Consider the following 27,362-nt stretch of genomic DNA (forward strand, 5'->3'; position numbering starts at 1 on the left):
ATACTACTCTGAGCACAGACCCTGCAGGCTGACAAAAGAGAAGAATGAGTGTTTACTGAAAGCTTGCTATGTGCATGGACATGGCAAAAGTTTTTATTATTTCTATTTTATACCTATTGCAGAACTTTGGGTTAATTTTAAAGCTAATTTTAATTTTTAAAAAGCACCCATAGTTTCACAAATCAAATATATTGGCCCTGCTTCAATTATCTGAGTCTCATTCCCCAGAGGCAATAATGCTCTTTTTGCTGTTTCCTCCTTGGTATTTACTTCTTACCTTTTTACATATGAATATATTTCTATTTCTTGACTCTTCCCCCACCCCCGATTTCAGGTACTACCTCCTGTCTCTCAGTATAATCTTTTTACTTTATTATTCTCAACTCTCCCCTCATCCTCCCAATACAGATGTATCAGAACTTTTAAAATATACTGCTTATGATCATGTAGTTTGCAACTATTTCTCATTCCTTTGTTAGTGTCTTCTCTTCCAATTTTTCTCCCATTTCTTTGATCTCACAGATTTCTTTTTTCTAAAGAAATTATTTTACTTTCACTTAATGGAATTTCAGAAAAAAATGATGATAAATGCCACCATGTTTTACTTGACATCTAAGTAGATATATTGATACTTTTTTCTATTTACAAATGAGCAAATTATGACTCAGTTGTGCAGATTTTGGGGAAGACACATATGGCATTGGAGCAAAAGAACCTGTGCTCAAAATTAAGTGAAGGAAGAAATATGGAACAGCTAAAGCAGAGCTATGCAGCAAATACCAGAAGTATGGCTAGAAAAAAGAGGTGGATGTGGCTAAGAAGCAGCCTACAAAGATGATACTGCCAAAAGAACCACCAGCCTGAGCTAAAAGACTGTGACTGCTCAAGAACAAAATGACTGATGGATTCCCAAGCATTTATGGCAGGAAATGGGCTAAAGACAATACCCACTGTCCATTTCAGATATAGCAAAGGTCACAGGAAAAAAAAAAAGGAAGAAAAGGAGGAAAGAGGAAGAAAGAATAGGGAATAGGAGAGAAGAGAAGGAGGGGCAGAGAGGGAAAGAGAAAGAAGGGAGGAGGAGGGGAAAGAAGAAAAAAAAAGGGAAGGAGAAGGAAGAAGAAAAAGAAGATCCAAAGGATGAAACTAGGGATCAAAGAAAAAACAGATAAAGGAACTCTCCTAAAGAGCAAAATCAGGATATATGCAAGGACATCCCCCACCTTTGCTTGGAGGGGTTTCAGAATTTTTTAGAGACCCCTGTTTCCTATTTCCACCCCTTTCAAATAAGAATGTTTATTTTTATCATTTTGTTGCTATTCACTATTTTATTATTTAATGTACTGGGGACAGATTGTCAATTTCTTTTCAAAGTTTCTGGATCAAGAAGAGCAACATCTGCACTCAATGAAGAATCTACTATGCATCATCTCCTCATGAGCAGACCACTAAGTACCATACTCTTGCATAATTCTGTGATTCTGGACTTTGAGCTTGATGCCATGATTGCATAGGAAGCTGAGGTACCTAACCTTGGAGAAGAAGTATGTTTTGCTTTAAGAGAAAGTAGACCAAATATCTGACAACCAAAAAGATGGACTATGATAGATGTGCTATTCAGCAAGTACTTTCAGCTGTCTGTCTCCCTGGCACAGGAGGTACTGTGCTTCCTGGCCTTGCTCAAGTTACATGGGGCTACATGACTAGTTGTGGGTGTTATTTTTTTAACTCAGTTGATGTTAGTCACTTCTGAGCTACCGTATTTAATTGCTAATACATAAAAAGATTACAACTGGTTCATCGCCTACATCACTGCGCAATGATAAAAAAGCAGAGCTCCCCTGATCTAGTGATATAGTGTGAGAAAGAAATCCTTCATTGTTTCAAGCCACTCAGATTGGACCTCATTAGCGAGGTCACGATTGTGACCACAGCACGACCTAGCTTACATATTCCTTGTGCACATATACACGTGATAACATACATTAATTGTCCTTGTCTTAAGCCAGACAGCAGAGACAATGGAATTAATATGCACGAGGTTAAAAATTAGAAATATAAAGGGCTGAACTCACAGAGAAATCCTTTCTTAATAAGTGAGATGATAATAGCTGGATGTGGGTACACACATCTATAATCCCAGTTACTCAGAAAGCTGAGGCAGGGGGATGGCAAGTTTGAGGCCAGCCTCAGCAACTTAGTGAGACACTCTTTCAAAATAAAAAATAAAAAAGGACTAGGGATGTAGTTCAGTGGTAGAACTGGGTTCAATCCCCAGTGCCACCAACAAAAAAACAAAATAAATGAGATGATAATAAGACTCATTTCTACTAAAAATTCTAATTAAAGTGCTTTATTCTATTTTAAGTGATGAGTGCATATATGTATTCCCACATGTACCTGAAACACCTCACCACTATTCACATCAGAAAAACTCACAGAATCATGAATAAATCAGTGACAATAAAAGATGCAGTCTAAGGGTTCACATTAAAACACACATGTACATTCTATTTACGTTTCACTTTCTTCATTTGATTTTGGTGCCTTTTCCCTATCTATAAGTTTTGGTGGTAATATTCCTTTATTCTCTTTCCAGAAAACTTAAAATATCTCCTAAGAACACAATAACTTTATAAGACCAAAACACATTAGGGAAATTTGCACCTTCCATTTTCCATGATCCTACTTTCTCAATGTATTCTCAGTCCCACTTACTACAGATCATCTTAATTTGTTTTTTTTATAAGACTCTAAGAGAATATATCGAGCTCTAAGACTTGCTAGTAGAGAAAGCAATTAAGAAATAACCCTCACTGATATTAGGAGTTGCTTAATGATGTTTAAACTCATCTTTATAATGGCATTAAACAAAGCATGTTCACCTGTTCTTACAGATCCTCTATAATATCATAACATTAATTCCAAAATAAAGTGGTTCATGTCTTAGTGTCTTGCTATAATTAATATAAACATCTTGGGGGATGTGAGGGAATGTGGTGTGTAAAATGGGGGTATAAAAATTGAGAAGCAATTAATCCTGGCACTTTAAAAGCTTGGCCAACTATTGGGAAGAAAATACAATTTTAAGAAAAAAAAACTCAACAGTATATTATAAAGAGTAAAATAATGTTTCTCAGAATGTGCTCTTTTCGATACCATTTTTTTTTTTTTTTTAGTAGTCTAAAAAATCAAGTGTATAGTCTTCAAGAAGGTTTACTTGATGCCAGGCAAAATGGCACATTCAACTTGGGAGGCTGATGCAGGAGGATCTCAAGTTTAAGGACAGTGTCACCAACTTTGCAAGGCCCTAAGCAACTTAGTGAGACCTTCTCTCAAAACAAAAAAAATTAAAGAAGGCTGGAGATGTAGCTCAGTGGTTCAATTCCCAGTACAAAAAAAAAAAAAAAAAAGAAAAAAAAATTTAACTTAAAAGGAAACAGAGACTACCACCATTACACATGCATGCTCCTGGGAAGGACCTGTGCCAGTTAGCTCTGTCCTATCAGCGTCCCCACCAAGCTAAAGTTGACATCTGATGATGTGAAGGGGCAGATTTACAAACTGACTAAGAAGAGTCCAATGCAGTCACAAACTGGTGTGATCCTGAGGGCTTACATTATGTTGCACAGCATTTACAACCAGCAATAAAATCTTGAGAATCCTTAAGTCCAAAGGACTTACTCCTGATCTTCCTAAAGATCTCTACCATTTAATTAAGAAAGCAATTGCTGTTCCAAGGCATCTTGAGAGGAACAGAAAGGATGCTAAATTCCATCTGATTCTGACAGAGAGCTGCATTCACCAACTGGCCCCATATTATAAGATCACTACGTCCTCTGCCTGAATTGGAAATATGAGTCATCCAAGCCTCTGCTCTGGTGGCATAAATTTGTTTATATTCAAGCAATAAAATAATTGTTCAACTAAAAAAATTTAAAGAGAAACAAAATTTTGTTTCCTAGAAAGCTTTAATAATTAATTTCTTCCAAATTCAAGTTTTTTCCCCCTTATTAAAATATGTACCTAAGCATCCTCCTTGTACTTTACAAAGATTATGTTTAGGACTAGTGTTTCCAAGTTGGAAGGGCAACCTGGTAAGTCATATCAATCTGCTACTTCTGTATACTCCATTTGCTTCCAAACCAATCAATCCTACTGATTCTTTTTTCTTTAGTTGTCAGTGGATCTTTAATTTATTTACTTATATGGGTTGCTGAGAATCGAACCCAGTGACTCACACATGCTAGGCAAGCACTCTACCACTGAACCACAACCCCCATTGATCCGTTTTTAAAGCTTGAACCACCCCTGCGCTGCCAGAACCTGGTCCTGCTGAATGAGTTTCTATACAACTATCCATCAGGAGCAGGCCAAAACTAAAGTTATAAAGAAACTGAAAGGAGCAAGGAGGGGAAAATAAATGCCTATCAGCAGAGTTCTTCCAAAAAGAATGATCCACTAGGAAGAAAGACAGGGTGACACTGTGTGTTGTAATAAAATGGTCTGATGCTTTTTAAACAATTTTTTTTCTTAGTTGTAGACAATAAAAATATATGATAAAATAAAGGGATTGTTTGCAATTCCCTTTATTTATTTTTATGTGATGCTGAGGATCAAACCCAGTGCCTCACACATGCTAGGCAAGAGCTCTACCACTGAGCCACAACTCCAGGCCAATGGTCTGATGCTTTATACTCAAAGTTTTGCTACTTTTGCAGAAGACTTCTCACTTTATTCTCCACATAAGGAAAGTTTGTTAGTAACACATTTGCCAAATGACAACTATTTTCAACATCTCTAGATGGTCAAATTATTATTTAACATCTACCACATGCAAAACAAATGGTATAAAGCAATCTGAAATTTTATAAAAGAGAAGTAACATGTATTTAGAGGAAATCTGAAAAAAAAATTTATGAAGAATAGTACATTTCAGAAACACTTTGAAGGATAGGTATGTTTTACATGGGCAGAAAAGAAAGCAAACAAGTTCATTTCTAGTAAAGAAAAATCAGAATGACATAATGGTGCAGGACATTCCTGAACAAAGGCAGTTTAAGTTGTTTAGTTTTCTACAATACAGGGCTTATAGAAAGGAGAGATGGCAAGTTATTGGGGCTGAGAATGCAGCTCACTGGTAAAACACTTTCCTAGTATGCATAAGGTCCTAGGTTCCATCCCCAGCACCTCAAAGAAAAAAAAGAAAAGGAGAGTTACTGCTTTAAGACCTTTAAGTCTAGGCTAAAGAGTCTTAAATTACTATGGATGACAAGATAAAAACACCAGCACCAGGCACAGTGGTGCACCCCTGTAATCCCAGAGACTCAGGGGGCTGAGGCAGTTAGGACAGCAAGTTCAAGGACAGCCTCAGCAACTTAGTGAGACCCTGTCTCAAAATAAAATTTTTCAAAAGGGGCTACCACTGTATCTCAATGGTAAAGCACCCCTGGGATCAATTCCTATTATCACACACACACCAAAAGAGAGAGAGAGAGAGAGAGAGAGAGAGAGAGAGAGAGAGAGAGAGAGAGAGAGAGAGAGAGAGAGAGAGAGAGGTTTTTAAAGAAACAACTAATTTGATTAGAGTTGTATTTTAGGAGTTGGATTATATAACAGCAAACAATTAAAGACATATTTAAGCACATCTTTTAAAATATTTTTTCTTTTTTTTTTTTTCTTTTTGGTTCCAGGGATTGAGGGATTGAACACAGGGGCGTTTAACCACTGGGTCACATCCCAGTCCTTTTTGAGATAGGGTCCTGCTAAGTTGCTTAGGGTCTCATTAAATGGCCAAAACTGAAACTGGCTTTGAACTCGTGATCCTCCTACCTCAGCCTCCCGAGCAGCTGGGTTTACAGACATGCACCACCACATCTGGCTTTTATTGTTTTTTGTTTCATGCTAGGGGATCAAACTCAGGGCTTCGTGCTAGGCAAGTTCCCAGTGAACTACATTCCCAGCATATTTTAGTACATTTTTGGGAAACACACACACACACACACACACACACACACACACACACACACACACATATACAAACAATAAGAAAAATATATAATTAGGCAAGATAGAATATATTTTTTAAAAAGTAAAGAAATTAAAGTAGAAGAAAATAGAAGTAGAAAAGTAAGACAATGTCAGAAATTAGGACAATACAATATAAGCACAAGCCAGGCCCAGTGGTATGCACCTGTAATCCCAGTGACTCTGGGAGTCTGAGAAAGAAGGTTCAAAGCTAGCCTGGGCAACTTAGTGAGATCCTGTCTCAAAATAAAAAATAAAAAGGGCAGTTGGCGCATGCCTGTAATCCCAGTGGCTCGGGGGGCTGAGGCAGGAGGATCACAAATTCAAAGTGGCCTCAGCAATGTAGTGAGGCCCTAAGCAACTCAACAAAACCCTGTCTCAAAATAAAATATAAAAAAAGGGCTAGGGATGTGGCTGAGTGGTCAAGTGACCCTGGGTTCAATCCATGGTACCAAAAAAAAAAAAAAAAAAAAGAGGGTATGGATGTGGCAAAGCAGTGGAATGCTCCTGTATTTAATCCCTAGTAACACACACACACAAAGTAAGCACGAACCATTTTCTACTAAATCCTATGATATATCAGTATTGACTAAAAGACAATTTAAAATATCTGAATTCTAATTTTTTTAACTTTTTAAAAATAAGAATGTGTTCTTATGAGAGAAATATGAGTTTAATGCTCAGGTCCACAGTAAAAGTTTGATTTTTTTTTCTTAATATAGTATATCCTATGTGTCTGAAATGAATGAAATCTCACCCTGATTGTTTTTTTCCTTAAACAAAATCTTTAATAATATGAAACTTTTCAGTATACCTTATGGTATGTATTGGAAGATTAACTACTTAAAATGCTAAACTGCTGTGTAATTTCGTTTTATTTTGTATGACACTGGGGATTGAAAGCAGGAGTGCTTTATTTAAACACTGAGATACCTCCCCAGTCCTTTCAATTTTTAATATTTATTTGTTTATTTATTTACTTATTTATTTATTTATTTTGAGACAGGGTCTCGCTAAGTCACCCTGCCTGGCCTCAAATTTGTAACTCTCCTATTTTAGCCTCAGGAGTCACTGGGATTACAGTTATGAGCCACCACTCCTGCACTAGAGTTCATTTCTAATTCAATTTTTGGTAGTCAATCATTGAATTTTATCAAGCTATACTTTAGTAGTACCGACCTGAAAAATGGGAGCCAAGGGAACAAACTGCAAAATTGAGAAACTTGGTAAACTCTACTCTCTGATTTATAAAATTCATACAGAGATTCTAACAATTTGTATTTATGTGATATGGTTTATAAATGTGATAAACCACATTTATCACATATTTGTTAACTATTTATTAACTGTCTACTACGTGTTAGGAATTATAGGAGTCAGAACCACCACCAAAGTGATCAAAGGTCTATGTGGGGACAGACAAGAAAACAGCAAAGCAGTTAAGAGCAAAAACTCTGAAGCAAGACTGCTTACATAAATCTGGCTCCTGGTAGCTCAGTGGCAGAGTACTTGTCTAACATGTGCAAGGCCTTGGATTTGATCCTCAGCACTGGAAAAGAAAATCTGGCTCCAGCACTTACTAGTAATGGGGTGAGTGTAGGCAAATTACTTAACCTATGTATGTCTTATTTTCTGCATCTACAAAAAGAAGATATTAACACTATCTACCTCATAACATTATTATTGGTATAAATGCTTATGAGTACTCAACAGCAAGCACTATTCTAAGTGTCTGTCAAATAAACACACCTCTCCATACAATTATGTTGGCAGTGCAGAAAATGAGGTGATTAAAGGTAGTGAACTTGCCAGGTGAAGTGGCCCATGCCTGTAATCCCAGCAGTTTAGGAGGCTGAGGAAGAAGGACTGCAAGTTCAAAGCCAGCCTCAGCAAATTAGCAAGACCCAGTCTCAAAGTATAAAAAAAGTGCTGGAGATGTGGCTCAGAGGCTAAGTGCCCCTGAGTTCAATCCCTGGTACCAAAAATAAATAAATAAATAAATGATAAAAATTTTAAAAAGTAGTGAACCTGTCAGTGGAAATCTCAGGAATGAGACAAAGATGGAGCTAGTCTTGAAGGACAAGCAGAAGTCAGACAGATGGAGAAGGGAGGTAGGCATGTTGCATACAAGAACCACAAGTAAATGACAGGAATGAAACCTCATAGAATTTTACTTCCTTAAGTATCACCGCCCTACAATGACTTGGACTGTTGTTTCTGTTCATAGCTGAGGCTCAGTTTAACAATTTTCCCACTGTTGTCGCTGGCAAGTGATGAAACAAGTGCTCGACTTGCAATTTTCTGACTCCTACTCTCAGTTTACCACACTCTCTGCTGAGTTAGTGTTAAGCAAGCATCTTAAAAGATCCACTTAGGTTTTAAACAAAACTAAATAACAAAGTTTGAAAATATCTAGACTAGTACACTAAATTTTATCCTCAGCTACTGGAATTCATCCCTCCCATCTGAATGCTCTGAGTGTCAAGATTGGTTCACATGGATACAAGTCAATTTTCAATTTGATCCACTTGCAGTTTGTTTTTCATAGTAATCACTTAATTTGCACGTGTGCATGTGTGTGGTACTAGGGACTGAACCCAGGGGCACTCTACCACTGAGCTACATCCCCAACTCTTTTATTTTATACAGGGTCTAGCTAAATTGCGAAGGCTGGCCTCAGCCTCCCAAGTAGCTGGGATTAGAAGCATGTACTACCATGCCTGGCTTACTTTTGACAATTGAGGACTTAAAATTTAAATTGTGTTTTAGTTCATTTTGCAACAAATGGGATAAGTTTTCAAATGTATAAAACCTAAATAAATTTGTGGGCTTTGAACATGTTCTGTAAAGTAGAAGTTATAGAAACAAAATTTACACTGCCTAAAGGTTCTATGTCACAGGAGCAGGGGCATTATTTAAAATGTTCTTTATTTCCAAAGGTGTTCACAATATCAACCTGGAAAATGCTAGGAAAGCTACCAACACTAACATGCACAAATCTACTTTACAACAAACAAAATCCTCAAATGACATATAATACTGGACCATATTTCAGATAAGCATTATATTCTTAGATGCCTACAGTAAATGGTTGAAAACAACTAATTTTAAGATAATTTCATCTAATAAAAATTTAATGTCAAACAATTATTTTTAAGCAGTCCATTTAATCATTCTCTATCAGAAATGGAATTGGGAAATGCCTGTCAGCATTTCAGACAACGCTTTCATATGCTTTCATACGCTTTCATAAAAATAAAATTTCAATGTAGCTTTTTACATGTGCATTTAAATGAGGCTGCTATTGTGTTTCCTTGACAATATGCAAGTGCAGGGACCAAAGAGGGTAAGCAAGGAGCTCCTCCTAGGTACTACCTAATTGCTATCAACCATCAACAATCTCCACATTTCCATGCAAAACAACAAAACTGTGTGTGTTACTAATGACATAGTCTAAGCAACCTAACTTTCACTAACCCCCTGCCCCGCCCAAAAATGAAAGCAACCATTAAGCTACACTGCAGGACCTACATGATCACAATGCATTTCAAAACATTTTCCATTATTCAATTCTATTCACAAACATCATCTTTGAGTAGAAATGTAACTTAAACAAAGGAGCTGTTTTTTAAAGGAAGGTAATGTTTTGTGTATATTACTGTGATCTTTTCCACTAAAATCTGTCTATGTCCTGGCTTAAATAAAACTCAGTACCCTTAAAAACAACAACAATAATAATAAAGGGAGATGAGTAGAATAGAGAAAGTGGATCTGGGGAAGGAGTTAGGAAAGGGAAGGGAATGTGAAATGAGACTCATTAAATTATGTGCATGTACAAATATGGCATAATGAACCCCACTATTATGTATAATTATAATTCACAATAAAATTTTTTTAAAAAACCACCAGTACATATCTACAAAACACATATATATATATATATTTTTTTTTTTGGTCTGGGGATTGAACTCAGGGGCACTTAGCCTCTGAGCCACATCCCCAGCCCTCTTATTATATTTTGAGACTGGGTCTTGCCAAGTTGCTGAGGCTGGCTTTGAACTCGTGATCCTCCTGCCTCAGCCTCCTGAGCAGCTGGGATTACAGGTGTGAGCCACCGTGCCAGGCAAAACACATAATCTTTTTTTTTTTTTTTTTTTTTTTTTTTATTTGCAGTGCTGGGGATCGAACCCAGGGCCTTGTGCTTCCAAGGCAAGCACTCTACCGACTGAGCTATCTCCCCAGCCCAAAACACATAATCTTGAGAGAGCTCATTCTAGCCGTGACCAAAGGTTGTTTTCTAGAATGAGATTATTTGCTTTTTTTTTTTTTTTTTTTTTTTTTTGCATTGGGGATTGAACCCAGAATCGCTTTACCATTTAGCTACATTTCTAGGCCTCCCCTTTTTAAATTTTGAGACAGGGTCTCACTAATTAGATAAAGGCTGGCCTCAAACTTGCAATCCTTCCTCTTCAGCTTCCTGAGTCACTGGGATTACAGGCATATGCCACTATACCTGGCAGGAATGAAATTATTTAATACAGTAGTTCATTTCAAAATGGTTAATGTGTGAGTTCCCTTTTGTGTGTGTGTGTGAGTTCCCTTTTTATTTAATATTTTTAAAAAATAATTTTAATTGTAGATGGACACAATACCTTTATTTTATTTATCTTTATGTGGTGCTGAGGAGCAAACCCAGTGCCTCACGTGTGTGAGGCAAGTGCTCCATGGCTGAGCCTCAGCCCCAGCCCAATGTGTGAGTTCCTTGATCATTATTAACCGATATTCTGCCTATTAGTTTTAATAAGAAAAAACAGAGACTTAAAAGGCCTGTGACGCTTTCTTTTCTTAAACTCTGAGAGGTGTCACCCTTGGGTAGAACTGAAATGTATTCATCAGGTACAGGTACAGATGTTCACACTCTGGCTGTCTATCACTTAACCTCTCAAGACAGGCGTCAATCTTGACTGGATCATCAGAAACCTGAATTGAAAGCTCATGTAGAAAATGAAAATAACTCTAAGAAATGTCCTCATTATATTCCTATATACTACAAAAATTTTAAAAGTCACAAATATTTTAAATGTATGAATCACATCAAGAAATGTTGGAATTTAATACATTTGATCTACCCAAAGACAAAGAACTGTTATTACTTTTCACTAACAAAGAAAGTTTTGATACTTCTTAAATAGTCTTAAGTCAACAGGTATACATAAATAGTCTAAAACAAGCGAGGCATGGTGGTGCAGGCCTATAAGCCCAGAGGCTTGGAAGACTAAGGCAGAAGGATCACAAGTTCAAACCCAGCTTCAGCAATGGCGAGGTGCTAAGCGACTTATTAAGACTCTGTCTCTAAATAAAATACAAAATAGGGCTGGGGATGTGGTTCAGTGGTTGAGTACCCCTGAGTTCAATCCCTGGTACCCACCCCTGCAAAAAGAAAAAAAAAAAAAAAAAATCTAAAACAAAAATACTTGAAACCAGATGGGAAGATTTAACTCAAACCCAAAACATGGCCAATGGAAAAAGACAAATTGCTAACACACCACCTGCATTTTCTTTCCAGCAAGGTTGTACGTTCCTTTCCTTAGCAGCAATTCTAAAAACTTTGAAGATTCTTCTGAAAATTACAAATTCTCAGCCAGGCACAGTGGCACATGCCTGTAATTCCAGTGACTCGGAAAACAGGAGGATGGCAAATTTGAGGACAGTCTGGGCAACTTGGTGAGACCCTGTCTCAAAATTTAAAAAAAAAAAAAAAAAATTACTTTAAAGAGGTAGAGTTGTGACTCAGTAGTAGAGAGTCCCTAGGTTCGATACCCAGTACAAATAAAAAAAAAAAAAAAAAGAAAAAAGGAAAAAATAATTACAAATCCCTTCGCACAAATGAACTCCCAAAATTTTAATGCTATTTCCAGGAGTTTGCCCACTTCCAGAAACCCACCCATGAATTCTCTAGGAGACCCAAAATCCAGGCCGCTCCTTACTTATAATATATATTTAGATGAAGTTTTGTAAACTGTAATTTTCCCTTCTCTCCCTACCCTATTCTCTGTATCTCTACAGTACATATATGGTAAGAAATGAATTAATAGAATAAAAGATTAAGCTTGCAGCCATAAACAGGAATGTCTATACAAGGCCTACAGATGCTGTCCGGCTCTAATTTTAGGGAGGAAGCATGGTAGAGCCTCAGAGATTAGCATGAATCCCAATATACTACTTAACCAGGTCTATGACCTTGGACAGACCAACTAAATCTTGGACAGACCAACTAATCTTTATTCCCCTGGAAAACTCGAATATGAGTGCCTACACCTCTAAGGGCTGTTGGGAAGGTTTAATGGATCCCACAGGCCCACTTCCTGTGTTACAGAGGAGGCTTTCAGTGCTGGCTCCCTTCTCCTCCCCTATTTGAGAAGATCTTTCCTAAAGAAGTTATATATTATGGATGGCAGATCAGAGGGTCATGTAATTTAAGTTTGTTGCAAACACTGTTGCACAATAAATATGAGGCAGTAGAAAGGAAAAGACTGGGAAGAAAGAGAAGTTTTAAAAATGAATAGCCACAAGCTACCAAAGAAAAATATAAGTAAATTGGACTTTATAAAATTAAAAATAATTGTGTACCAAAGAGCACTATCAACAAAGTAGAGACAATACACAAAATGGGGAAAATTCTTTGTAAATTATTTTTACAAACTTTGTGGCAATAGGTGACCAGATGAGTTAGGCAGATTAGTCACCAAAAAATCTGCATAAATTGTAGAGCATTAAATGTCAGTGGTGCAATGGAATATTACTCAGCCTTAAAGAAGAATGAAATTATAGCATTTGCATGTAAATGAATGGAACTGGAGAATATTATGCTAAGTGAAATAAGTCAATCCCAAAAAACCAAAGTCTGAATGTTTTCTCTGATAAGTGGATGCTGACCCATAGTGGCAAGTGGGTAGGGAAGAATGAAGGAACTTTGGATGGTACAGAAGGAAGTGAGGGGAGGGGTGGAGCAAGTGGAGATGGGAAGGACAGCAGATTGAGACAGACAATATTACCCTGTATACATGTATGAAAAAATTTTAAGATATTTATCACTGTCAAAAAAAAGATAGTGAAAAAAAAAAATCTGTTTTTCAGAGAAAAAAAATTTATTTATTTCCTTAAAAAAATGTCAATGGTGGAGGGAATCCCTTAAGGAATGAATCTCCCAAGGAATAAATCTCTCATGGCTGCAAAAACTGAAACATAACCTGCCCAGCAGCATTAGATGATCTGATAAGCATCTAGTATCTAGACATTAGTATCTAGATTAAAATGGGGAATGGATGTGAATAGACATTTCTCCCAAGATGATACACAAATAGCCAAAAGTATAGGAAAAGATCTTGATATCATGCAGCCACATCAATGTTCATAGCTGCTTAATTCACAATAGCCAGATTGTGGAACCAACCTAGATGTCCTTCAATTGATGAATGGATAAAGAAACTCTGGTATATATATACAATGGAATATTACTCAGCCATAAATAATAATAAAATTATGGCATCTGCAGGCAAATAGATGAAATTGGAGAATATCATGCTAAGTGAGATAAGCCAATCTCAAAAAACCAAAAGACGAATGATCTCGCTGATAAGCCGATGATGACACATAATGCAGGTGGGAGGGGAGAAGAATGGAGGAAGGAGGGACTGTATAGAGGGAAAAGAGGGGTGTGAGGGGTGGGGGGAGGAGAAAAAATAACAGAATGAATCAAACACTATTACCCTATGTAAATGTATGATTACACAAATGGTATGCCTTTACTTCATGGACAAACAGAAACAACATGTATCCCATTTGTTGACAATAAAAAACTAAATTTAAAAAAGAAAAGAAAAAGATCTCGATATCAGTAGTCATTAGAAAAATGTAAATCAAAATCACAATGAGATACCGCGTTTCCTACCTACTAGGATGGCTGTAATAAAACATTGTAAAATAGCAAATATTGGCAAGAATGTAGAAAAATTTGAAGCCTCATACATTACTTGTGGGAATATAAAATGATACACATTGAAAAAGTCGGCAGCTCCTCAAGAAGGTAAAGCTACCAGATGATCCAGCAATTCTAATTCTAGGCATATACCCAAGAGATCTGAAGATGTACTATATATTCATACAAAAACTTCAACATACAAGTTCACATAATAGGCAAAAAGTAAAAACAGTCCAAATACACATATGTATAACTATACAATTGAATACTATCAGCTATGAAAAGGAATTAAGTACTGATGCATGGTATGACATGGCCAAGCCCTAAAAACAATAAGTAAAAAAAGCCAGACACAGAAGACCACAAAATTGTATGATTCTACTAACATGAAAGGACCAGAATAAACAAATCCATAGAGACAGAAGTAAATCAGTGATATTAACAGAGGCTAGGGGCCAGGGAGGTATAGTGAGCAACTGTTAATGGGTTCTAGGTTTCTTTGGGAGGCAATTAAATGTTCTGGAATTAAATACTGGTGACAGTTGTACCATCTTGTGAATACACACAAAACCTGCAAACTTTTTAAATGGGTAAGTTTTATGGCATGTGAATTATCTCAATAGAAATATGTAAAACAGGGCTGGGGAGATAGCTCAGTTGGTAGAGTGCGTGCCTCACAAGCACAAGGCCCTGGGTTCAATCCCCAGCACCACACACAAAAAATATATATATATATATATATATTTTTTTTAATATATATATATATATATATAAAACAAAACAAACTGGACACTTAACAGTCCAAAGGTGATCTGAAGCAGTTAGATTATGCAGAAATAAACTGGTATTTTACATAAATATGACATCTTGATTCACTGGATATCTCATAAAGTACAAATTAGGCCCAAACAGCTGTGATTATATGAGGCAGAAGGAAAAATAACGTCAGTGTGGGGAGTTAGAGCATCTAGATGGGCTCTATTTGGGGCTCTTTCATAATGCTTGGCAGGTTCCCTTTCTAGCCTTCAGTTTTTTCAACCATAGCTTAAGGAACTCCCTTCCATCACTGATATTTAATGCTCTATTTTATTTTGAAATAGGGTGTCACTAAGATGCCCTGGCTACCCTGAAACTTGTGATCCTCATGCCTCAGCTTCCCAAGTTGTTGGGATTACAGACATGTGCCACCATACTTGGCACTCAAATGCCTTCCGATTAAGGCAGAAGATGAATGAAATCACCCAAGAAATGGGGTTAAGTGTGGTCAGTTCTCTCTTCTTGCTAAGAAAGTGTGGTAGACCCAATGTTGTTTTTAGAAAAACTTACCTATTCTGTGGCTAAGGTTGTAGGCTCAATTCCAGTAGGGTTCAAATTTCCCTTTACTCAGGTGTCCCCAAACTAAGATTATTCATAAGCTAATTTTTGTGTTCTCAAAGAAATGGAAATGTGGTAACACTTTACAGTCTAACCAAGAAAAGAAAGTATGGCAGGGTGGAATGAGGTAAGGAGGAAGTGTATGTCATAGCTCTTAACATTGACATATTGGGAATTACCTATGTGGCAATAGGGGACCAGATGAAATAGGCAGGAGATTAGTCACCAATAATCAGTACAAATTGTGGAGCCCTGGACTGGGGATATAGCTCAGTTGGTAGAGCACTTATCTAGCATGTGCAAGGCCATGGGTTCAATACCCAGTGCCAAAAAAAAAAAAAAAAAAAAAAAAGGTAGCATTAAAATCAGGTACCAAATAGGACATAGAAGAAATTCATGAAGCCTCAGATACCTGCCATATCCACTTACCACCTTTCTTTAATGGTTCCTTTTTTAAAAACCAAGTCATAATAGGATGTATGAAATAAAGTCTCATAACACTGTCATACTATATCAAAATTAAGAGCAAATGTGCCCAACTACTCTATAGGCAACACTGAGCAAAACTGTATCAAATAGAGGTGTTCAACCTGGGTGCTGGTAAACTGATCCAATTGATCCTACCACCCTTTCAGGAAGTATAGTTGAACATAGAGAAGAGGTTGATTACTGGGGTTTGGGTTGTTACCCTAGCTATACTGAGCTATAGTTAATGAATCTTCACGAGACATTTATAATATCACAGTCTTAGAACTGATGGGACTCTGTGTTATTAAAACTGATACTACTCAGATAGGGACTTGTATGTAAATGCCCATGTTTTTTCCCCCAAAAAAGAGAAATTGATTATTTATTCTTTTCTGATATAAAGGTGAGGTTTATAGATAAAACAGGTTTATACAGTAAATATTTTCTGTTCAATTCCTATACTCCATCCATTCATAAGCTTTGACTGTCATCTAAATGTAAAGTTCAAAGAATCTAATATAAGGAGATGTTTCTTATTTATTCCTTCCAATAATTATTGTATTCACCTTACATCACAATCTTAAAAGTTGGTGGGTAAACAAGACTTTATACACACACACACACACACACACACACACACAATCACAATTACCAAATAAAACAAATGCTGAATTTTTTCAAAAGGTGGCACATGATTATTTAAAGGGTCCTCACCTTACCTTTCTAACATCATTTCTCTTCCTCCCTCCACAGACCCCAAGTACCAGCCTTAAGAACATATGCAGTGTTTCCCAAACATGTCATACAATTTCTATACACAAGTCATTAGTATATTCTGCCCCTCTGACCCTTATGTTATTTCCTAATAACTGAATTTCACTAATCTTTTAATACTCAGTTCAAACACCACCTGTCCTGCAAGGTCTTTGTGAAATTCCCCAATTCCTGTCACCCTCTCCCTTATAGAACAGTGGAGTGTGCATTTCCACTCTACTGTTCTACCTCTATTATAATTATCATTCCATTTTGTATGAAAATTATTTGTATGTACACATTCCCCTTGCTAGTGACTGATTTAGAGGTGGCCCATTACCAAGTTCTGGATAATGGAATTTAAGTGGATCTGCTGGGAAGCTTCTGAGAAATCTTTCTTAACTCTTCAGAAGAAATGGAAGAGATAACTACGACCTTCTGCTGGATGTCATCTTGTACCCATGATGAGAGGTGACCAAGAACAAGGCAGACATGTTCAAGCTGGCAGAGCAGAAAGGTAGAAGGAATGAGTCCCAAATTATGTTGCTAAACCACAGACGTAAACCAATCCTAGACTAGTCATCTTGTGACTGGTAAGGATAAATTTTCCTGTTTTCAAATCAATTTTAGTTGTATTTTCTATTATTTGGTTCCAAAGCATCCTAATTTATATGATAATGCTTGAGATGCAAATTAGACACTTATGTAGAGTTGTCAAGTAGTCAACTGAAGAGTCTCCTAATCAGGAAAGATCCTAATCAGGACTATAGTTATATTCTGATGGTTAAAGATAATTTAAGATTTTTCAACTTTATAATGGTACAAAAGTAATACAAATTCATTAGAAATATATTTCACTGGAGATATAGTCCAGTGGTAAAGCATTTGCCTAGCATGCACAAGGTCCTGAGTTCATTTCATTTCACCAAAAAAAGAAAAAAAAATTTTGAAATTTCACCTTTCTCTGGGCTATGGGTATGCAGACAATACTCTCTTGCAATGCTGGGCAACGACAGCAAGCTGCAGCTCCCAGCTCCCACACAACCACAAAGGGTAACACCACCATCCTATGTTGCTAAACAGTGATGCTCAGTAAATGAGGTACATTAAATGCAGTTTAGCTTATGATATTTTCAATCTACAGTAGGTTCATCAGGACCTAACCCTCCACTATAAGCTGAACAGCATCTGTACAGGGGAGACATCAGCATACAGAAAAAAAAAAATTATATTTGGGAACTGGGAAGGCAGGTAAATTGAGAAAAGGGCAGAAGACCTTCTTGGAGTGTACTCCAAGAAGGAGGAGAAATAGCTACCAAAAAAGAAAGAAGAAATTAACAGTGAGGTCAAATAAAAGCACTAAATTGTAGAGCAAAGAAGACAAGCAATTGAAACAAAAAAAAGTTTTTAATTTTCATGAAAGAATTGGTCACCTGTTTCAAATACTGCTAAACAATGGGAAGAGAGGAAAAAAATAACCATCAAATTTACTACCAGAATAATTCCTTAATATGAAGGTCCCCTTGTCCTCCTAGCCTCTTCTCCCCGGGAGAATGGATGTCTTCCTTTAGTTAGCATAAGGGTCAGGGTTGCCCTCTGGGCTCACTTAACCTGCTGGGCTCCAGTGTGGTGAGGACATGACAGAAGCTGATGATCGGCAGAGGAAGAAGGATGCAAAATAGAGAAAAGGTATGAGTTTGGTTTTAAAGAGTTTAAACGTCAAAGGGAAGGATCATTTCTCGTTATACAACTCCATTGCAGAAAAACATTTTGGAATTCATTAAAATAGGAGATTACTTTTAAGGTTTCAAAACTTATATGTAGAAGAAAGATTGTGATAAAGGAACAGCTGTAAACTCCACCTCACTTCAAGACATGTCAACCAAAAAGAAAAAGATGAATATATTTTTTTAAGTAGTAAAAACTAATAAAGGAAAAGTGCCTTGTTTTCTCTTGGTAATATAAAGATGATTCCAAAATTAAAACACAAACTCAAAGGTACTAAGTCACAGATACTAAACTCAGATATTTTAAAAGCTAAGGAGATATATACTCTAGCTACATAAAATCATTTTTAATGCCCTCCTAAAACACTTGGTCTTTAATACTTTCTCAAATCTGAAGTTATTTTTTTTCTTTGTTCTTACTAAAGAAGTATGTTGTCTTGAGATAAGCTTTCTATAAACTTGTGTACAACAACCACATAAGAAAATAATAAAACATTTTAGGTTCACTTCAGGAAATTCTAAAATTTAAAACCACTCCCAATCAAAATATGACCACTTCAAAGAGTAGGGGATAATTTCAAAGTTAAGACCAAAACAGCTTTTGATACAAACCACTGCATGTTGCAGAAGCACTAACCTAGTTTCATTCTGAGTGTAGTGTTTGCTGCCCTCAAGAGATCTGCAACTTTCGAACAAGATTTCTTTCATTAAATGCCAGACAACAGGTGAAGGGTTGGGGTGGGGGTGGGGGGGGCGGTTGTCAATGGATCAGTACATTTTCGGGCTGCAACATATCTCTACCGAAAGGGAAGAAAAGCACGTTCCCTGTGAACACACACACACATCACACTGACAAGTCTCCATTAGTTATTGGTGACACAATCCTAAAATTTTAACACAAGGCTGAATTACAGAATGTGTGGCAATTTAATGACATGCTTGTGAGGAGAAAGAACCCTCATCACACAAAATTATTCTTGCCTATTTGCTCCATGGCACAATAATTGCTCAATAATTCCTGAGCTGAGAAACAGAAGAAAAACATCTGAATATACAAGTTTCTTCCACACAGAATCTTCTGTGTGTGTGTGTGTGTGTGTGTGTGTTGCTGGGGATTGAACCCAGTGCCTCATACATGCTACGCAAGGGCTACGTCCCCAGCCCTTTTTAATATTTTATTTTGTAACAAATTCTAAATTGCCCAGGTTGGCCTGGAATTTGGAATTCTCCTGTTTTAGACTCCTTAGTAGCTGGGATTACTGGAGTGCATCACCATGCCAGCTCTCTACATGGAATTCTTAATCACCTTTTCCAAAAATGCCATTCTATATACTGCATAATAACTGCATACTTCAGTGAGGCAAAAGCCCCAAACATTTGTATTTTTGAGTAAACAATATGTTCATTCCACTATCTCCCTGTAATCTTCAAAAAAGTTACTTTTAGGTTATAAAATAACTAGTAACATTATACACATTAGACATTTAGATTTTAACCACACTGGAATATCTAAAAAACGAGCCCATGAGTAGCAAAGGCACCCAGCCCAGGAGGAAGTGAACAGACTCCCAGCCTGCAGACAAATGAGTAGGTGGAGGAAACATTTATGTGCGGAGATGATTTTTATACATCTTTCTTAATCTAAGAAAACCACAACTCTTCATAATATATGTGCTATAAATAGATGCAATCAATTAAAAAACTTAGTAAATGTATTGTTTGCTTGCTTGCTTGTTTTTGTTTTAAAATAAATTTGTTATAACCCAAATTCAGTATGTGGTCAAGATAACCAAACCAATGATGTGCCCAAACCTATTGCCTAGAGACCTGGGGACTTAACTAAGTCTAATTCCCCTTCATCTATGAATGTTGAAGAAAATTTTCAATTAGTGATATGGATTTTTATTATAATATCTTTAAATACTTTTCCCTTTCCAAAATCAAAGCATTTTCACATGAGTTCACACCAATGCAAATTTTCTAATACCAGTTTTTGGTAATATTTTATTTTATTTTAGGTACTAGGCATTGAATGCAGGGGTGTTTTACCACTGAGTTACATCCTGGCCCAATTTATTTTTATTTTTTGAAACAGGGTCTCTCTAAATTGCTTAGGGACTAAGTTGCTGAGACTGGCCTTGAACTTGCAGTACTCCTGCCTCAACCTCCTTAGTTGCTGAGACTACAGGTATGTGACACCATGCCTGAGTTTGGTGACATTTTAAAGAAATGTGGTTGGAGCAATCAAAGACAGTTTTTTGGTTTTGTTTTTCTTTTTTTAGTACCAGGCATTGAAACTCAGAGGTGCTTAACCATTGAGCTGCATTCCCAGTCCTTTTTTATATTTTAATTTGAGACAGGGTCTTGTTGAGTTGCTTAGGACCTCCCTAAATTACTAAATAACTGCGACTGGCTTTGAACTCACGATCCTCCTGCTTCAGCCTCCCAAGCCACTGATATTACAGGTGTGCAACATGACAGCACCTGGCTCAAAGATAGTTTTGATCACATAAACATATCCAAGAAATCATTCCTTTCTTCCCAACCCTGTCCTCTAAAAAACACATTTATCTAAATCACAAAGTTCCTGTCAAATAAGTATTAGTTTCTTTGTTAATGGAGAAAACTAAGTCCCACTGTCTAAACTATGTCAATTTTTTGAATAGTTTCTTTTGTTTCAATTTCACTGATTTCAGCTCTGATTTTAATTATTTCCTGTCTTCTACTACTTTTGCTGTTATTCTGTTCTTCTTTTTCTAGGGCTTTGAGCTGTAATGTTAGGTCATTTAATTGTTGACTCTTCATTCTTTTCTGGAATGCGCTCCATGCAATGAATTTTCCTCTTAGTACCGCTTTCATAGTGTCCCAGAGATTTTGATATGTTGTATCGTCATTCTCATTGACCTCTAAGAATTTTTTAATCTCCTCCCTGATGTTTTTTGTTATCCATGTTTCATTCAATAGCATATTATTTAGTCTCCAAGTCTTGGGGTAATGTCTTTTTTTATTTTGTCATTGATTTCTACTTTCAGTCCATTATGATCTGATAGAACACAAGGCAGTATCTCTATTTTTTTGCATTTCCTAAGGGCTGCTTTGTGGCATAACACATGGTCTATTTTCGAGAAGGTTCCATGTGCTGCTGAGAAGAAAGTGTATCTGCTCGTTGATGAATGGAATATTCTATATATGTCTATTAAGTCTAGGTTATTGATTGTGTTATTGAGTTCTATGGTTTCTTTGGTTGGATTTTGTTTGGAGGATCTATCTAGTGGTGACAGCGGTGCGTTAAAGTCGCCCAGAATTATTGTGTTGTGGTCTATGTGATTCTTGAAATTGAGAAGGATTTGTTTGATGTACAGGGATGCACCATTGTTTGGGGCATAAATATTTACTATCGTTATGTCTTCCTGATTTATGCTTCCCTTAAGCAGTATGAAATGTCCTTCTTTATCCCTTCTGACTAAATCTGGCTTGAAGTCCACTTTATCTGATATAAGGATGGAAACCCCCGCTTTTTTACTGAGTCCATGTGCGTGGTAGGTTTTTTCCCATTCTTTCACCTTTAGTCTGTGGATGTCTTTTTCTATGAGATGAGTCTCTTGCAGGCAGCATATTGTTGGGTCTTTCTTTTTAATCCATTCTGACAATCTATGTCTTTTGATTGATGAGTTTAGGCCATTAACATTCATGGTTATTGTTGAGAAATAATTTGTATTCCCAGTCATTTGGCTTATTTTTGGTTTTTAAGTTGGCTTGGTTTCTCCTTTGAGTGGTTTTTCTCTAAGGTAGTTCCTCCCTTTGCTGACCTCCATTGTTGTTTTTCATTTCCGCCTCATGGAATATTTTGTTGAGAACATTCTGTAGTGCAGGCTTTGTATTTGTAAATTCTTTTAACTTTTGTTTATCATGGAAGGATTTTATTTCATCTTCAAATCTGAAGGTTAGTTTTGCTGGGTATAGGATTCTTGGTTGGCAACCATGTTCTTTCGGAGCTTGAAATATGTTAGTCCAGGCCCTTCTAGCTTTTAGAGTCTGGGTTGAGAAGTCGGCTGCTATCCGTATTGGTCTCCCCCTATATGTAATCTGATGCTTTTCTCTCGCGGCCTTCAAAATCCTATCTTTATTTTGAATGTTAGGCATTTTCATTATAATGTGCCTTGGTGTGGATCTGTTGCGATTCTGTGCATTTTGGTGTTCTGTAAGCCTCTTGTATTTGATTTTCCATTTCATTCTTCAGGTTTGGGAAATTTTCTGATATTATTTCGTTGAATAGGTTGTTCATTCCTTTGGTTTGTATCTCTGTGCCTTCCTCAATCCCAATAATTCTTTAATTTGGTCTTTTCATGATGTCCCATAGTTCTTGGAGATTCTGTTCATGATTTCTTACCATCTTCTCTGTTTGGGCGACTTTATATTCAAGATTAAATATTTTGTCTTCATTGTCTGAGGTTCTGTCTTCCAAGTGGTCTAGTCTGTCGGTGATGCTTTCCATTGAGTTTTTTATTTGGTTTATTGTCTCCTTCATTTCAAGGATTTCCGTTTTTTTTGTTTGTTTGTTTGTTTTTTTTGAGAATCTCTATCTCTTTTTTGAAATGATCTTTCGCTTCCTGCAGGTGCTCTTTCAGCTTATTGGTATTATCATTCATTGCCTGCATTTGCTCTCTTATCTCATTCTTTGCTTCGCGAATCATCTTAATCATGCATAATCTGAAGTCCTTTTCTGACATTTCTTCTAACATACTGTCATTGGATTCTATTAATATAGAATCTAGATTTGTTTGGATCATTTTCTTCCCTTGTTTTTTCATGTTGTTCATGTATCTTCCCCTCTAGCAGTGCAGATCTGGGGTATTGCAGATTTCCCCCTATAGGCTTATAGTGGCCCTATAGGTTTCCAAAACCCTTTCTTTAAGGGGAGATCAATATTAGCAGTGCCCAAATCAGACACTATGCAATCCTAGAACAAATAGCCCCTATGGGGACAATAACAAAATTGTCATAATAAACAAAATGAGTTCAAATGTTATCTTCGGTAAAACAAACAGGTTTGCAGTAAGGTCTGCAGTTTCTAATGGAGGACAAAGAGGATGCAGAGGGATGTAGAATATGGCTGTTAATGGGATAAGAAAAGAATATACAGAAGTTCTAGAAAATAGAAAGGGTGAGAGTGTAATAAAAAGAAATCGGATGTTAGCATGCAAAAAAGGGAGAAAGAGACTTTGAGGGAACAGGTAAACAAAAGGAAAAGAAAGCAAGAAAGTAAAGAAATAAAAACTTAATTTTTTTAAAAAAGGAGAAAAAAGAAAATCTACTGTATAACAGTCATATACTAATGAAACCTCCCAGTGTTCAGTAGCCTGATGTATGAGAGGTACCTGACAATGAGCTTCAAGCCTCCAGCAGGTGTCTCAGGATGGGATTTGCCCCACCGGAAGATCGGAGCTCTGGCTTCCAGGATTATCCAAGATGGCCGCTCTGGCTTCGAAATGTGTTGGCAAATGGGGAGCTGCAGCTCAGGGGTGGACTGGGTCAGCTGGAGGTCCTGGAGACGGGATGCAGTTGGTCCGGCAGGGGTCCTGGGGGTCCACTGTGTTTGGTGTAGTTGTGGGATCCTGGAGGCCGGGTGCAATCAGTCGGTCTGGGTTCCCAGTGATAGGGCTCAGTCAGTTGGTCTGGGGGTCCTGGCAGCAGGGAGCAGTCAGTTGATGTGAGGGCCCCAGAGGCAGGGAGTGGTCGGTTGGGCTAAGGGATCCTGGAGATGGGGTTCAGTCAGTCCGGCCAGGGGTCCTGCGGGGCCTGGCTGTTGTCTCAAAATGGCGGCAGCCACATGTAATCAAACCTGCAGGTACTGTGACAGTGAACTTCCAGGCGACAGCAGGCAGGTGGTGCTCCACTGGCGGTCTGCGATCAGTCTGCTGGCAGCTGTCGGACGATCGGGAGGTGAACCTCGAGCGTTGGGTGATGGATAGGGGTAAGGTAGGTGATGGACAGGCGAGAGGCAGGCAAATGGCGGATGATAGACGCCTGACAGTGAGCCCCACTGTCTAAACTAATGGAGACTTGTCAGAGGGACTCTTGAGAGAGCAAGAACTCATCACATACAAATAACTGTTATGTTCTGTTCCCCCTGAGGACAGGTTTTTGAAGTGGAGGTGAGGGGTGGTGGTAAGGAACTTATCTAAAGTTTCTCATTTCTTTACAATGAACATGTTTTATTTCTATAGTAAGCAAAACAACTAATCCTAAACTTTAAAAATAAATAAATTCTTCTAACTCATAACGTTCCAATGTATAAGATCACTTGGATGGAAGTGCTAATGAAAGGAAGTTGAAAAAATGCAAACATAGTTTAAGGTAGATATGGCACACCTGTATTGTTAGTCACTCAGGAAGCTGAGACAGGATCACAAGTTTGAGGCCAGGCTGGGCAACTTAGAGAGACTATCTCAAAAAAAAAAAAAAAAAAAAAAAAAAATTGGAGATTGAACCCAGGGATGCTTTACCACTGAGCTATGTCCCTAGTCCTTTTTATTTTCTTATTTTGAGATAGGGTCCCACTAAGTTGCTAAGGATCTCACTAAATTGCCAAGACTGGCAGACTGGCCTCAAACTTGCAATCCTCCTGCCTCAGCTTCCCAAGTTACCAGGATTACAGCATGTCCAGGTTCAAAACAGCATTTATAAAAAGAGCTGGGGAAGTAGCTCTGTGATAGAGCAAGGTCCCGATTAGATCCCCAGCACTTCAAATGACAAAAGTCCTCTTGCTGGGTGATGTCCTGGTTTATACCTGTCTCTCCCAGAGTAACTGTTAAAAATGCCCCTAAATGGATCATAAATTATATGATGACTATTGATACTATTGATTTAAAAAACAAACTACTGTTCCTATAGGACCACATGCTTATAAAATGTGTATGTGTGTGTGTGTGTGTGTGTGTGTGTGTGTGTGTGTGTGTGTGTGTTTGGGAGGGGGTACTTGGGTTTGAACTCAGGGATGCTCCACCACTGAACTACACCCTTTTAAAAAAAATTTCAGACAGGGTCTTGCTAATTTGCCAAGGCTAACCTTGAACTTATGATCCTCCTACCTCAGCCTCCCAGCATGTACTACCATGCCCAGTTGTAAAATGTATATCATTTTAAAGTTTTACCTTTAACTTCATTTTTATTATACATAAGATTTTCTTAAACTACAAAAAACTTGTTTTAGACATTTATCTCATTTTGATAAACAACTGTTATATGATAAAATCAAAGATGTTTTCATTAAGTAAAGAGTTTGATTATAAAATGTATACATTCAGGTACAGGGGCCCACACCTGTAATCCCAGAGACTTGGGAGGCTGAGACAGGAAGATCATAAGTTAAAAGCCAGCCTCAGCAACTTAGAAGGGCCTTAAGCAACTTAGTGAGACTCTGTCTCAAAATAGAAAATAAAAAAGGCTGGGTATCTGGTCAGTGGTTAAGTGCCCCTGGGTTCAATCCCCAGTACCAAAAAATTAAAAATTAAAGAAGTAAATAAAGTGAATTTTAAAAATCAAAACCTTTGAGACTATGTAAGTTCTTCGAGGGCAGGTATCTTTGTGTGTGTCAGGAAATTCTCACTATATTGCCCAGGCTGGCCTCAAATGATCCTCCTGCCTCAGCCTCCTGAGTAGCTGGGACTACAGGTACATGCCACTGTGCACAGCTTGAAAATTTCTTCCTATAGAAGTATTGCAGCTAGTAATTGATGAAATTACAGAATAAGATATTACTTTACAAATAATATTATTATTCTTTATAAAGGAATAAATCTAGGCAAAGTTCACCAAAGGCTTATAACAAAACAAAGAGGAAACAATGTCTCACAAAACAATCATGTGACACTACTTATTAAAAATAACAGTGCCCTAGGCCTCAAAAAAAAAAAAAAAAACTTAACCATTATCTGTTCAAACCTGTGGATTGAAATATCAACTTACAGGAAATAAAAGGAACTAAGGAACATGTCAAATGACACCATATGGATACAACTGGCAAAATTCAGATTGTAGGAAACTATCCAAAAATGACCTGTATTCTACAACAAAAAACTGTGGAGGCTAAGGGGTTGGGGAGCACATGAGACAGCTAGTATCTAAAGATACTTACAAATGCATTAACCAATCATTTTTCTTTGGACCCTAATTCAAACAGACTAAAGAAATAATTATGAGTGAAACTGAGAAACAGAAATACTGACTGAATATTTAATGATATTCAGAAAGTTTTCTAGTATAATAATAGTACTGAAGTTGCCTTCTTAAATTAAAAAACTTATATTTCTAAACAATATATGATGCCTGAAGTTGCTTCAAATTAGTTGGTGGGAGGGACAGGGTAAGGTAGGTAGTGTAGTGAATGTGGGTCCGTATGAACAAGACTGGCCCTATGTATTGATATGTTAAACTTGGGAAATGGGTACACTAAGTTCATACTTTTCATTTTACTTTTTTATATTTGAGAATTTCTATAATACAATAAGGGTTTTTTTTCCAAAAGCATTATTACTTCCTTTGAAAGATCAAAAATAATTTAGAAACCATAGGACACTATGACAATAGAGAAAAAAATAGCTACAATGAAACCTAAAGTAATTTTAAATGATTAAGGAATTACAGAGAAAGTTATAAGTGTAACAAACCTTCCATTAAATTTTCTCTTTATACAATTTATATTTCACATCTCATCACTTAAGATTAGATTCTAAATAGTAGCAACAATTATATCCCAGATGCTAATTATCTTTTAATTTTTCAGGGACAGACAATGAAATGGAACCAAACATTTGTCTTCATGTGGAATGTCCAGGTAAATCTGGCCATAGGCAGTTTTAGGTCTACACTGCTCCAGTGCACAGCCAGTTTGCCAGAGCTGGTGGTGAAGCTGCTTTTTCTCCAGCAGATACATTACACACCTTTGGCTCTCTAGGCCCAGTGAAGGGACAATTATCCAAAGTATCTATATGTTTAAGGGTGAGCAGAAGAACCACTCAGATGGTTCTCTA

General features: G+C 37.1%; 1 protein-coding gene and 1 pseudogene across 2 annotated transcripts in view; one reads left to right on the top strand and one right to left on the bottom strand.

The window, feature by feature from the left end:
• The window catches only part of ZNF652 (zinc finger protein 652), a 62,679-nt gene that overhangs the window by 18,128 nt on the left and 17,189 nt on the right, over positions 1-27,362 (bottom strand). The window lies entirely within an intron of this gene.
• LOC306658582 (small ribosomal subunit protein uS15-like) lies at positions 3,462-5,482 on the top strand (annotated as a pseudogene). Its single transcript has one exon. The product of its transcript is annotated as a small ribosomal subunit protein uS15-like (transcript).

This window comes from Sciurus vulgaris (genome assembly GCF_902686455.1).
Source record: "Sciurus vulgaris genome assembly, chromosome: 3".
Lineage (NCBI taxonomy): Eukaryota > Metazoa > Chordata > Mammalia > Rodentia > Sciuridae > Sciurus > Sciurus vulgaris.